General features: G+C 47.1%; 2 long non-coding RNA genes and 9 other non-coding genes across 12 annotated transcripts; 10 read left to right on the plus strand and 1 right to left on the minus strand.

Moving 5' to 3' along the window:
- Positions 1–1,720: 1,720 nt before the first annotated feature.
- LOC109246613 (uncharacterized) lies at positions 1,721–6,267 on the plus strand. Of its 2 annotated transcripts, none has more exons than XR_008421111.1 (11): positions 1,721–2,146; positions 2,400–2,460; positions 2,710–2,760; positions 3,103–3,140; positions 3,331–3,379; positions 3,673–3,719; positions 3,902–3,936; positions 4,151–4,187; positions 4,585–4,627; positions 4,869–4,899; positions 6,043–6,267. It is a non-coding gene; the product is annotated as an uncharacterized LOC109246613 (long non-coding RNA). The 2 variants fall into 2 exon arrangements; XR_002071413.2 differs by having other exon boundaries at positions 1,724–2,146; positions 2,400–2,483.
- On the plus strand, positions 2,216–2,291 carry LOC128776314 (small nucleolar RNA SNORD26). Its single transcript, XR_008421391.1, has one exon. It is a non-coding gene; the product is annotated as a small nucleolar RNA SNORD26 (small nucleolar RNA).
- Positions 2,565–2,637, plus strand: LOC128776313 (small nucleolar RNA SNORD27). The gene has a single exon (XR_008421390.1). It is a non-coding gene; the product is annotated as a small nucleolar RNA SNORD27 (small nucleolar RNA).
- LOC128776312 (small nucleolar RNA SNORD28) lies at positions 2,959–3,033 on the plus strand. Its single transcript, XR_008421389.1, has one exon. It is a non-coding gene; the product is annotated as a small nucleolar RNA SNORD28 (small nucleolar RNA).
- Positions 3,426–3,552, plus strand: LOC128776319 (small nucleolar RNA SNORD22). Its single transcript, XR_008421395.1, has one exon. It is a non-coding gene; the product is annotated as a small nucleolar RNA SNORD22 (small nucleolar RNA).
- LOC128776311 (small nucleolar RNA SNORD29) lies at positions 3,764–3,829 on the plus strand. The gene has a single exon (XR_008421388.1). It is a non-coding gene; the product is annotated as a small nucleolar RNA SNORD29 (small nucleolar RNA).
- On the plus strand, positions 4,005–4,073 carry LOC128776315 (small nucleolar RNA SNORD30). The gene has a single exon (XR_008421392.1). It is a non-coding gene; the product is annotated as a small nucleolar RNA SNORD30 (small nucleolar RNA).
- LOC128776316 (small nucleolar RNA SNORD31) lies at positions 4,356–4,424 on the plus strand. The gene has a single exon (XR_008421393.1). It is a non-coding gene; the product is annotated as a small nucleolar RNA SNORD31 (small nucleolar RNA).
- LOC128776318 (small nucleolar RNA SNORD22) lies at positions 4,667–4,791 on the plus strand. Its single transcript, XR_008421394.1, has one exon. It is a non-coding gene; the product is annotated as a small nucleolar RNA SNORD22 (small nucleolar RNA).
- A 3,141-nt stretch (positions 6,268–9,408) lies between the features above and the next one.
- Positions 9,409–12,297, minus strand: LOC109246615 (uncharacterized). The gene is made up of 2 exons (XR_002071416.2): positions 11,747–12,297; positions 9,409–11,492 (listed from the first exon to the last, which is right to left on the minus strand). It is a non-coding gene; the product is annotated as an uncharacterized LOC109246615 (long non-coding RNA).
- LOC128776355 (U2 spliceosomal RNA) lies at positions 12,104–12,294 on the plus strand. The gene has a single exon (XR_008421432.1). It is a non-coding gene; the product is annotated as a U2 spliceosomal RNA (small nuclear RNA).
- Positions 12,298–12,468: the final 171 nt, after the last annotated feature.

Raw genomic sequence — 12,468 nt, forward strand, 5'->3', positions numbered from 1 at the left:
GGAAAAAGAGCCTGGGCTGGAGTCATAGGCATAATGCTGGTCATTAAAATCATGGGAGTGAATAAGGTGGCCCAGGCAGAGTGAGAAAAATAAAATCATGGGAGTGAATAAGGTGGCCCAGGCAGAGTGAGAAAAATAGCTGGGTGTGGCACCCAACTGGGGGTACATTACTGTTTAAGGAATGGCTACACTATCTACTTCAAGAGATCACTAAGACTGTTGCATCCACACGACTCCTGAAACAGAATGCTACGGGGACCAGTGACAGTCACAACAAACTTTATTACAATGAGAGGCAAGGCTGACCGATCGGGACCAACACTCTTGATAAGAGTGCGCCCCGAACAGCCGGGGTACAGAGTTTTTATAACCGATCACATCGTTTTATCATCACCTTGGAACAGAACAAAGAAAGTTTCCAGATGAGTCAGAAACAGTTGCCTAACGAGGTGTTTATTTTAGACTTTCTGCCTCTAAGTTGCAACCAGTGGATCCCCTTGACCCTGCCTCTGATGCTCTTTTCTTTGGACTTTTGTTTCCTTAATTGGTGAAGCCTAATTTACAAGAGTATGAGGCATAGTTTTCAAGAATAAAGCAAGGCTGTTATCTCTTAACCTTCAGTATCAACACAAAGCTGTTATTTTTCAAGCTAATCGTTAGCCCTATACTACAATTTAACCCTTACAAGACATTATGAGAAATGTCAACAGTGGGAGAGGACAGGGTCTCAAGAACTGTGGGAACACAGTGTTTCGGGACATAGGGAATGGATCAACTGGGTAGTGTTGCCGAGAGGTCAAGAAAGCGACTGAAAATAGTCTTGAGAAAGCACAGTGGACATGGCATATACAAATCAGCCAGGGAGTTTGTCAACATGAAAATTCTGATTCATTTGGTCTGTGGAAAGACCTGGGATTCAGGGGCACCTGGGTGGCTCAGCAGGTAGAGCACGCAGCTCTTGATCCCAGGGTCCGTGACTTTGAACCCCACGCTGGACAGTGGAGCCTACTTTATATATAACCTGTATATGTATACGCCCTGCTACAAGCCAAGCTCCTAGCGACATCGGACGGGAAAAACCGTCGCTCGGGAAAAATCAGACCCTGTCAGAAGATCCAAGCGGAGCAGGAGCACTGAGGGCCTGATTCACATTCCCAAAATGGCTCCGTACAAAAGGCCTTCCGCTCCCGGTACCCCACAGCCGCCCTCTACGCAGGGACCCTGCGCACCAGGCCTGCAGAGGCGCGCCGGGAGGCAGGCGTGTAACCGGGATGACGCCGGTCGAGACTTCACGATGAGGTTCAGGGGAAACCTCACGGGGAGGCGGAGCCTGCACACCAGTTTAGGGTGTGTGTGGGTAAGGGGGGGCACAGGGAGTGGTGTGGGAGCAGGCGGTCGTGACCGGGACGGAGCGTCTCCCAAGATCGTTGCAAAGCCGGGATCTCTGCGTTCTCGTCGGCGGTACGGACCCCGCTGCAATGAGCGCCAGCGCGACTCCCTGAGTCGCATGCGCGTCTTTTTTCGCGCCACAGAGGCTGAGTGTGCGCACTGTACTCCCGCCTTCCCAGGAATTCCCTACCCACAACTGCCCAGGCTCGCGCGCTGTCTCCATATGCGCGTGCGCCCGCCATAGTCCCGCCCATAAATCCCGTGGGCCTCTGCGAGGTGGTATTTAAGTATCTCGCTGCGGCCCGTCTGCCTCATTTTTTTTTCACGGTGTCGGGTAAGTGTGTGGGTTGTTTACTTTATCCTTTTTAAAAGGTGAAGCGAGGGAAAAATAAAAAGTGAGCGTGGCTTGCCTGAGCACTAATACATTGCATTTATTGGTTGGTGGGGGAGGGGTAAGAGCTCGGCCACGGCCTTGAGTCCACGAAGCAGCCGCGGCGCTTTGTGAAGGACAAGATGGCGATGGCGGGCCGTGCCGGCGGCCCTCTCTGTGATGAGAACCTTTTCACAGACCTGTACCGAGCTCCGTGAGGATAAGAAACTCTGAAGAGACGGGCCTTGCACAGCCGAGATGCGACGCAGTCGTAGCTCCGGCGGACAAAACGATTGTGAAAAAGCCGGTGTTGATTTAATGTCTTCTTGTCTGCAGGGTTCAGGCGCACGTCTGAACGCTAGAATGGAAAAGAGCCGACCTGTTAGGGTAAGTGGGTGGCCCTCTTTTACCCCCTCTTCCTCCGTTGTCGAGTGTACGGGGGCCCCGTGGGAAGTGCTACGGGGATGATACTAAGGATTGAACTCTCTCTTTCTGATGGAGTAGTGGAGAAAGCCTAAGAGTTCTGAGTAGCACCAGCCCGCAGCGAATGTTCGGGTGTTTCGCGCGGAGGTAAGAAGACCGACTGCAAAGTATGAAACTAAGTGAGAGGTGCCCCCCCCCCCTTTTTTTTTCCTTCCAGATGTGGTTCAGCTCAAAAGACCTTCCGGGTTGGAGGATGGGACAAGACCCGTCCCTGCAAAGTAAGTTTCCAGTGATGCTCCAGGTGGGTGTGCAGTGATTTACCGCAGTTAAAGGTGGGCACTGTGTCTAGATGGGGTTTGTTCTTGTTCAGATTATGCTGGCCACTCTGTGATGAACATAAAAAAGACAAGCATATGGCTGATCTTAAAAGTGATGTCATCTTCCTGCTGAGAAGTGGACCAAGAGTATTCAAGGACCTATGAATGGCTATTTTTAGGTACATATAATGCCTTCTTTTCTGTTTCCAGCGTCTCCTCCCCAGGCCTGAGGAATCCAGCTGCCTCCAAGGGTGAAGACAGGTAATTTTTTGACCAAATGAGGGGATTGGGGTGTCCTCTCCTGTTTGGCCTACAACCAGGAGAGCAAAGTGAGCAGTTTTGCCTTTTTGCTTCTTGCAGCTTATTCCTCTTAGAATGACTTTCCTGTGGAGGGAGAGAGCAACCCGACAGTACAGTTAATTCTTGAGATGGTGTGCTCTCCCTCACCCATATGTCACTGTCAGATGATTTGAATAGATATGCTGATCCTCTGTGAGGTACAACAATTAATAGCATGTTAGAGTTCTGATGGCAGTTTCTATTAATAAAGAAACTTTGTTCTAGCCTAGTATTTCTTGGTAACCATCTGGTCTCCTTTTGCAGGTCGTCCTGATGGTGGTAATATGTTGATTTACCTTATGGTGAGTAGCTTCTCCCAATACTGTTATTTTGTTAGCATATATGTGAACCCATCAAAGGGTGATTTTTTTTTTCTTTTTTTCCATCGTGTGGTTTTTATTTGTCTTGTCGTTGTGACTAAAGACTTGATCAGCCCGTATAGCTTTCTGGTTCTTTTTCCTTGTAGTGATGTTTCTTGATCTGTTTCTCTAGATGCCCACTGATGTGCTCAGGGTCGAACTCGTGGAAAGAGTTAAGGATGGTGAGTACTTGTAACCTTGCTGATTACAGCTTGCCCCAGAGTATAATGCCAATGAAGAGAGCAAGCATCCTGTCTTACCCCTGTTCTAGCCCCAGAGCCAGTAATGGTGAACCCACTGGGGCTAACTGGGTGAGAGGATGAGAATTTGTTCCATAAGGAACTGTCTGAGGTACAGTGTATCCCTGTCAATAGTATTTGCTTGGGTTTTCTTCACTTAAACCCATTAATTATATAGCTAGAATAGCTTTGGCTGTTTTAGATACTTGCTTGGCTAATTACATGATCTTCTTCAGGAGCAGCTTGTTCGTGTATACTACCAAAAGGTCTCCAGAGTGAACAGGTTAGTTGGTTAATGTCTGTGGTTCATGCCACCAAATAGGCAAGTTTCCATGATGAATAAAACTAGCTCACTATGACTCCAGAATGAAAACATGTGAACACCTGAGAAACTGGAAAAAGTAGGAATGGGGGGGATGCCACGTGGAAGGACTTTTCATTACCCACAGCTTTGTCTTTCTCTAGGTATGGTTACCCATAACCTGCTCATTTGCTCAGAGGTGAGTAGTTTCCATACGTGATACCTGAAGCATATTGGGTACAAAAAAAACCACCCTTTGGGGCCTAAACACATGATGACTTAAATGGAATCTCGTTCGGCTGATAATTTGCTGTTGAGATTGGAAATCTGATTTTCCTAGAAATGATGGTTTTAAAGGGGAACGATTTATTGCTGAAGGTAAGCATTACTGACTCCAGTCTGGTTTATTTCAGGTTCAGCACCTTCTCTGGAGCCCAAGAATGATTTGAGGTAAATGCCTTTGTAATGCTGTCATTTATAGCCGTTATGTAAAGTTTACTAGGTGTTTTTAACGGGGAGGGGGCGACACTTTGGTCTGGGTAGCTCTTCGAAGAAGACATTACTGACTTAATTCAGTCTTGTCTGTGGACACCCTGAACCATCTGTGACAAGCTCCCACTCACCAGTGATGAATGCAATACCGCCCCAGTCTGAACACTGTGACTGAAAGGTATTTTCTGAGCTGTGAGCTTATCTTAGAGTAAGAAGTGGTAAGTTGGCTGGTGGTTTCTATGTAAAATGTGCATGCAGAATACTACATAACTTTTATAACTGTGCCTTTCCTCTAAGCAATAGGGACCCAGGGGGATGACTGAGAGGCCTATAATTCCCAATCATTCTTTTACAGGTACCCTCAGCCATTTCTCTGCTCAGCTCCAGCCTGAAGTCAGGTGGGTAAACCTAGATACTAGATGGTCCAAATTAAAACTTCCCAGTGAAGAAACAGTCACATGTCTTACTTCCTGTTCTAGTCCCAGAGCCTGTAAAGGTGAACCCACTGGGACTGGCTGGGGGAAAAGAGGAAGCTTGTTCCAGAAGGAACAGTCTGAGGGATTACAAGAGATTTCTAAAGATGGGAAAGGGAAGGAAAGTCACTTTGACGTAGAGTTTTGTTTTGCTTTTTTTTTCCAGGTCTGAAGAAGGAACAAGGCATAGATAATGGGTAGGTATTTGTCCAAATATTGGTGTTTATTTAATGTTTATTTTTGAGAGAGACCACATGTGAGTGGGGGAGGGGCAGAGAAAGATGGAGACACAGAATCTGAAGCAGGCTAACAGAAAAACAAAAGTATACCTGAAAGTAGGTATGCTAGGGGTTTTTTTTGTTTTGTTTTTTTTAGAAAGCAAGTAGGGGAAGTGGGGCAGAGGGAAAGAAAATCTTAAGCAGGCTCCATACTGAGTGTGGAGCCCACGTGGGGCTTACCCACATGACCAGAGCCTAAATCAAGAATCATGTTCAACCAACTGAGCTATTGATGCTCTCCAGTGTGAACTAATTTAAAGGGTAATCCCTTGTAAACTCAGTGTAGTACATACATTCTTCTTGTCTACCAAGAAAATGCACTTTATTCTGTACAGGAATTCAGTTCTTTATCAAAAGGGAATTTTCAAGTCCTGTTTTTGTACAACCTAGTTATTGCAATTAACATAATTGTTTAACCCTTTCTAAATAAAGGTTTAACCTTCATTGTGACTTGTGCATGTAGCCGGATAGAAGGAAATAATTCTGGGGAAGTTGGCAGTATCCAATTTAATGTGGCACTTTGCCTGATGGTATCTAGCTCAGGGAAGCATTGTTCAAGGAGCCTTCTAAGATCTTCCTTCCCCCAATACATGCCTCACTGCATGAAAAGTTTCCTGGCTTTGGGTGATCCTTAGCTCTGCCTTAACTTTGGCAGGCTTGGTTCATAAGGCACAAAGAGCCATAAGGCATAATCACCATTAAGGACCACTCAGACTCAAAATATTGGCTGTCAGATTTTGGTATTTCACTGCCCTTTTTCTGCATATAAAATTCCCAACATTTCAGTGGAGTCTGCTTTCTGTAGGATCAGGCCAGTAGCCCCTGAATTTCTGTTCCTCTAATGAGTTTCTGGGTCTCTACATTCTTCCCTTTATCTGGAATTGTCCTGGTTCTTGTAGGTAACTCAGGGTGCCACTCAAAAGTCCCTGCTAGGGGGTACCTGGCTGGCTCAGAGCATGCAACTCTTGATCTCAGGATCCTGAGTTTCAACCCCATGTTTGGGCAGAGCCTACTTCTAAAGTTTTTGTTTTTTTTTTTTAATTGTGAACGTTCATTTTTCAGACAGGGAGACAGAATCCCAAGTAGACCTCATGCTGTCCAGTGCAGAGCCCAACGCAGGACTTGAACTCTGAAACTGAGATAACCTGAGCTGGATTCAATGGTTCGACGTATAACAGACTGAGCCAATGAGGTGCCCCTAAAAAAATTTTTCTTAAGTCAATGCTAAAAGGCTTACTTTGGCCAATTGTGTTTATCCTGTTGGTGTAAATATAACTTGATGAGAATAATCCTGCTTGTGTCTGTCTTCCATTTGTTCTTTCCATGGGAAACCAGAACTTCTGTTCACTTAGGACATCTGGTAGGAATGCTCAGTGAACACCTGAATTGACATCAAACATCCATCTTTCCATCTACATGTGCCATTGTTTCTGAGCATAAATTTAGCAAGTGGAGTTAAGGTACATGAATGAGTACTTGAAAATTTACAATCTCATTCAGATGGATTGTCGCCTCACACATACCTAATGTTTTCAAGTCTGCTTTTTAATTGGCCCTGGGCAAGCCAGCTTTAGGGGTGGACAATCAAGCCCACAAACCTATGGCGCTGTTGGGGAGCGGATAGTTATACTTATGTATAAGTGGGATGCAAATAGGTTGCATAACAAAAGAGACAAGGACCAACTTTTAAAGTTGGTGGGGAAAAAAAAAAAGCCTGGGAGGAACACAGGAGAAACAGTGAGCTACCACAAGCAGTGAGAATCTGCAGTGCTGACCAGGAAACATCAGATCACTTGTGTCAAAGCCACTAAGGTCAGGTGGACTTGAAACAAAACAGCAAGCAAGTGTTTAGCTTTTACTACAGACCAGCCACTATGCACACGACCTCTCACCCCAGTACTTACTGTGGGAGGTCTTTGCCAGAAGTATCCTTGGATAAAGGGGAACCAGCAAAGAAGCGACTTGTCCCTGTCACAGAATACCAGGGGAGGAGAGGGTTACTATTCAAGGTCCTAGGAACTTAGCCATCAGGCCGGGTGCTATCTCTAGGAGTCTGGAGGCTGCTTCTACTCTAACCCAGCCGAGGGATTCAGCAAGGAGACGATGGAACCAAAGTTAGATCTAGGCTGGTACAGGGGCCAGAAGGTATTCACTGGAAGAGTCTGGTTGACAGTGAAGCCTTCCAGGAATACTATTCTCACCATTTGGCAAATGAATTCAAATTAAGATCCAAGTCAATGGCTACTCTGGCTAAAAGATGAGATAACAGACAATATGGAGGAACAGGGGAGAGGGCTGGAATGATTGAGTCCTGGCTCCTCGAGTTCCTGATGCTTCAGACCACCTTTCCCCTGAGCTTCAGGTACATCCACTTGCCCCTTGACCTCCTTCCCTGATCTATCTAACTGGACACAGTCCCTGGAGTCCCTGTCCTGCCCAGGTCTGCTCCCCCCTGACACAACACCCCGTCTCCCCACCTCCATGAATGGTCACAGCACTGAGCAGCTGCTCTGTCCCAAACCTAGCAGTGTACTGATCACAAGAGCCATGGCCTTGCTTTTGCGGTTGTTGATTGCTGTTTAGTTAACATTCTTACAGGAGGGAGGGAAAGGGGAAAATAGGACAGTGAGTGCATAAGATAGTTTGAAATAACAGTGGTTTTCAAGCAGCAGTGACTTCATCCCCCGGAAAAAATTTAACAATCCCTGGAAACGTTTTTGGTTGTTACAACTTTGGGGGTGGTATACTGGCATCCAGTGGGGAGACCCTACGATGCACAGGCCAGCTCCCTCTCCACCACTCCAATGAATCATACAGCCCAAAATGTCAACAGTGCTAAGTTGAAGACACCCTGAGATCTGTGAGAAATGCCAGCAGGGAACAAGAATCCGTGATTTGGTAAGAAGGTGGTCAGGGAAAGCGTCTCTGAGGAGGTGACATTTGAGCTAAGATGGGGAGTTCTGGAGGCTAAGGAAGGAGCAGCTGATGGGATGAAACGGAGTCACTCAGGATGTATTCTGGAGTAGACGCAACAGGACTAGCGGACAGAGTGGATGTGGGGGTGAGTGACGGGAGCATAGAGGACATTGCAGTGGGGACAGTAGGGAATGCTTTTGGATAGCGTGAGTCTCGGATGCCTCCCTGACACCCAAGGAGTCAAGCAGACGTGGTATGGTATAGGAGTTGCCTGAGGCTGGAGTCTCCACCACTTACTAGCTGTGCGACCTGAAGTGGTTCAGTTTCTCCTGTAAAAGCGGAACATGACAGTCACCACTTCTCTCTTAAGGCTGTTACCACATACAAAGCACTCGGAATGGTGCCTGGCACCACTGACCAGTCAGGCTGGAGACGGAATCCGTCGTCACCATAGCACCGAAAGCCCAGGCACCAGATGAGAGGCTTTCAGTAGAAAGTGTGAATTCGAATTTCTAGAGAGCTGGGGGACGAGGGGCGGGGGGGCGGTTCACACAAATTAGCAAAGGGGGTGGTGGCATCGGTGGCCAAGAGGAGAACTGGTGCTTCTTTTCCAGGAGCTGCAGGAGCTGTCCAAATCCACCCCCGAGTTGCCACGGGAAAGTGGGCCCAGTGGAGCCAGCCCTGAGTCCAGGAGACTGTGCTCTCAGACGGCCCTGCCACAAGCCGAAGCAGGGCTTCCAGGACCATCCCCATCTATGCCTCCATTTTTTTTTTTTTTTAAATGCTTATTTCTTTATTTGGGGAGAGGGGCAGAGAGAGAGACAATCCCCAGCAGGCTCTGCACTGTCGGCATAGAGCCTGATGCGCAGCTGGAACTCAGGAACCTGTGAGATCAGGACCTCAGCTGAAATCCAGAGTCGACCCTCAACCCACTGAGCTACCCAGGCGCCCCTGTACCTCCAACTTGATATGACCTCATTAGGTGTTTGGACGCCTTCAGTCAGGTTCTCCTGTCTCTTTAGGACTGTGGTTGTTAATGAATGGGCTTAGGGGGCCCTAAAGAATCCCCCCAGGAAATGGTATGCAAGACGTGTGTAAGGCAACTCATTTGAGGAAAGCTTCAACAGATTCTCAGAAGGGTTGGGAGATGCAGTTACATTAAAATCAAATTCTTCAAACTGACTAGGCTGTTCTTTGACATGCTCTATATTGTGCTGATTTTTAAGTGTATATCATTTCTTTTTTTTAGTATTTTTTTTAACATTTATTTATTTTTGAGACAGAGAGAGACAGAGTACGAACAGGGGAGGGGCAGAGAGAGAGGGAGACACAGAATCGGAAGCAGGCTCCAGGCTCTGAGCCATCAGCCCAGAGCCTGACGCGGGGCTCGAACTCATGGACTGCGAGATCGTGACCTGAGCTGAAGTCAGACGCTCAACCAACTGAGCCACCCAGGCGCCCCAAGTTTATACCATTTCTTAACACACACACACACACACACACACACAAATAGAAAGTCTAAAATTGTTTAATCAATTTATAAACAACAAGAAAAGTACCATTAAAACATTTTATGGGGGGGGGATGTTATAAGCCTTTGAACATGTGACAATGTATAGTGTGTCAGTTTTGTGAAAACAAAACATCAAATTTATTTTATTATTATTTCAATGTTTATTTTTGAGAGACAGAACGCAAGCAAGGGAGGGGCAGAGAGAAAGGGAGACACAGAATCCAAAACAGGCTCAGGCTCTGAGCTGTCAGCACAGAGCCCAATGCGGGGCTTGAACCCACAAACAGCAAGATCATGACCTGAGCAGAAGTCAGAAGCTTAACCAACTGAGCCACACAGGTGCCCCCAAGACATCAAATTTAAAATGTATGCACACGGAAAGAATACTCTTCCCTTGGCCTCACTCTGCCTGTCATCAAAGCCAGTGATTCTCTGTGATCCCTTCCGCTTCCCTCCACCTCTGCCATCACAGCCACCCTGCCCAAATCCCCTCCAGCTCTTGCCTGGAGAATCACAGGAGCCTTCTCCCAGTTTTCCCCAGTAGACCACGAACTCACGAAGCCAAAGGTCCTGTCTGATTTTATCATTGTAGAGTATGTGCTCCATAAGCATAAACAAATGGACACATGGCCTCCCAGGAGCAAAGGTTAATTTCCAAGTTCTTATGGTGCCTGCACTGTCAGTCTCCCATACTTGTATGGAAAGGGGCAGGGTAACAGCGGACTGAGGGTGAAGGAGCCACTCCCCACTTGCCTTGGCTTCAGAGGAGGAACAGGGCTGCTGCTGACTGCAGACCGAGCTGAGGAAGCACCGGCCACCAGATCTGTGTTCTGCGATACTTGGCTGTACATAGCCTGGGGCAGAAGGTGAAGCCCACTCAGCTAGGGGACTGTGGCCTTGCCCGAGGTTGGGTCCAGTAGAATTTGGAGAAGGTTCAGATCGAAAGAAACTGAACATTGCTTTTGCCCCTGTATTGGTTTTTATTGCTGTTGAAACCAATTGCCACAAACTCAGTGGCTTAAAACATAACAACTTATTATCTTACAGTCCTGGAGGTCAGATATCCAAAACAGGTCTCAGTGGGCTAAAATCAAGCTGGGTCCGCAGGGCTGCATTCCGTTCTGGAGGCTCTAAGAGAATCTGTTTCCTTGCCTCTTCCAGCTCCTAGAGGCTGCCCACATCCATCTGATGACCTCCTTCCATCTTCAAAGCTAGCAATGGCTCATCCACCTTATACGTGCTCCATCACTCTGACGCTGGCTCCTGCCCCCCTCGGACCCTGATGAGGACCTTTGTGATTACAGGCATCCACTAGATAATCCCAGATAAACTCTCCTTCCCCCGACTCTTAATTTAACCACATCTGCAAAGTACCTTTAGCCATGTAAGGTAACACATTGAGAGGTTCTGAGAATTAGCACGGGAGTATCTTTTTTGGGGGCAGTATTCTACCGGCCACACCTCCTTAATTCAGCCCTCCCTGGAGGCTCTGGATTTACATATGGGAACCTTTACAAACTGCCTGTTTATTAGCATCAGGGACACAATGCTGAGAACCTTGTTCTCTAAAATCATAGATTATAGAAATTTTGCTAGTTGAAAGCCTGTCAGTGAGAACAGAAGGTCCCACCTAGTCACCTTGACACAGAGACAACGGCCTCTATTTCCAGCCCGGGCGTAGAGCTTCAGTGAAGGGGATTTCCAACAACAGAACGTTCCACATTAGAAAAAAAAAAAAAAAAAAAAAAAAAAGAACGCTGCACATTTATATTAATATAGTTTCCAAGGAAACGGGACCTCAAGTCCTTTCTCAGTTCCCGCCTGATCATCAATCCTTTTCATACAGCCGGACTTCGCCTTGAGCCTACAAAAGAACTGCTTCGTTTACATTTTATCTACACTGGCCTCAGCCTGTCTCTCCCACCTGGGTTTAGGAATCGGGACCCTCCAAAACGCCTTTCTCCGGGCATCTCTTCCCTTGTGTGAAGGGCGCACGGTGGACGATGCGTCGTAAACGGCAAGATGTAAGTGGTTTGCGGGTGGATGGTACAGTCAAGGAGGAGGCGCGGAAGCGAGGGGAGCCCTAGAATGAGAAGGGAATGCAGCCCCAAAGCCCAACCTCAACTGGGTTCTCACTACCGCCGTGTAAGCGCGTTATTAGTCCCCAGTTAACAGAAAAGGAGATTCCAAGCAACGGGCCGTATGTCATCAAGTTAGGAACTGGCGAGCAGGGATCCCAATCCAGTTCTTCGGACTCCGAAGCCTGTACTTGGGATCGATAAACAAACGTCCCGGGAAGGGCGCCACCACCTACCGAAACGCCTTCCACACACTCACCGAGAGCGCCGCGCGGCCTGCAGGCGGGCAGACAGGCCCGAGTCTGGGAGGCAAAGAGACCACGCCCATATTGAAATCAAGACTTGTATGTGGACCAATCCCAAGAAAGAAAATCATTGGCAGGGCGGGGTTATGTAAAGCAAGCGGAGCGTGTACAGGCAGGCAATGCAGCAAAGACCACTATTTAAGATCTTTTTTAAAAAAAAATCTAGCTATTATTATAAAGGAAGGATAATGAGACATTGAATTTGAGAATATTACATATTTCAATGTAATCTAATCATTATGTCATAAAAATCGCCACAATCTTAAAAGCTATAGTAAGGGTAAGGGTTGCCAGGAGCCGAGGGCAACGGTATCGCTTCTCGGCCTTTTGGCTAAGATCAAGTGTAGTATCTGTTCTTATCAGTTTAATATCTGATACGTCCTCTATCCGAGGACAATATATTAAATGGATTTTTGGAATTAGGAGATGGAATAGGAGCTTGCTCCGTCCACTCCACGCATCGACCTGGTATTGCAGTACTTCCAGGAACGGTGCACCCCCTTTCGGGGGAACAATAACGGTTCCAAAAGAAAGAACGTTGTATTTGAGAGAGTTTTAGCTCTCGCCTCGGAAAGTGGCGGTTTAGCTTGAACTTACTATGCTATCGGGGCCCCTAAGGACCTTCACCGGTGTATTACTTTAACCCAAAGTACGACATGCGATTTGTGAACATGCT

The sequence above is a fragment of the Panthera pardus genome, unplaced genomic scaffold (genome assembly GCF_024362965.1).
Source record: "Panthera pardus isolate Hobbes unplaced genomic scaffold, ASM2436296v1 HiC_scaffold_12, whole genome shotgun sequence".
NCBI lineage: Eukaryota > Metazoa > Chordata > Mammalia > Carnivora > Felidae > Panthera > Panthera pardus.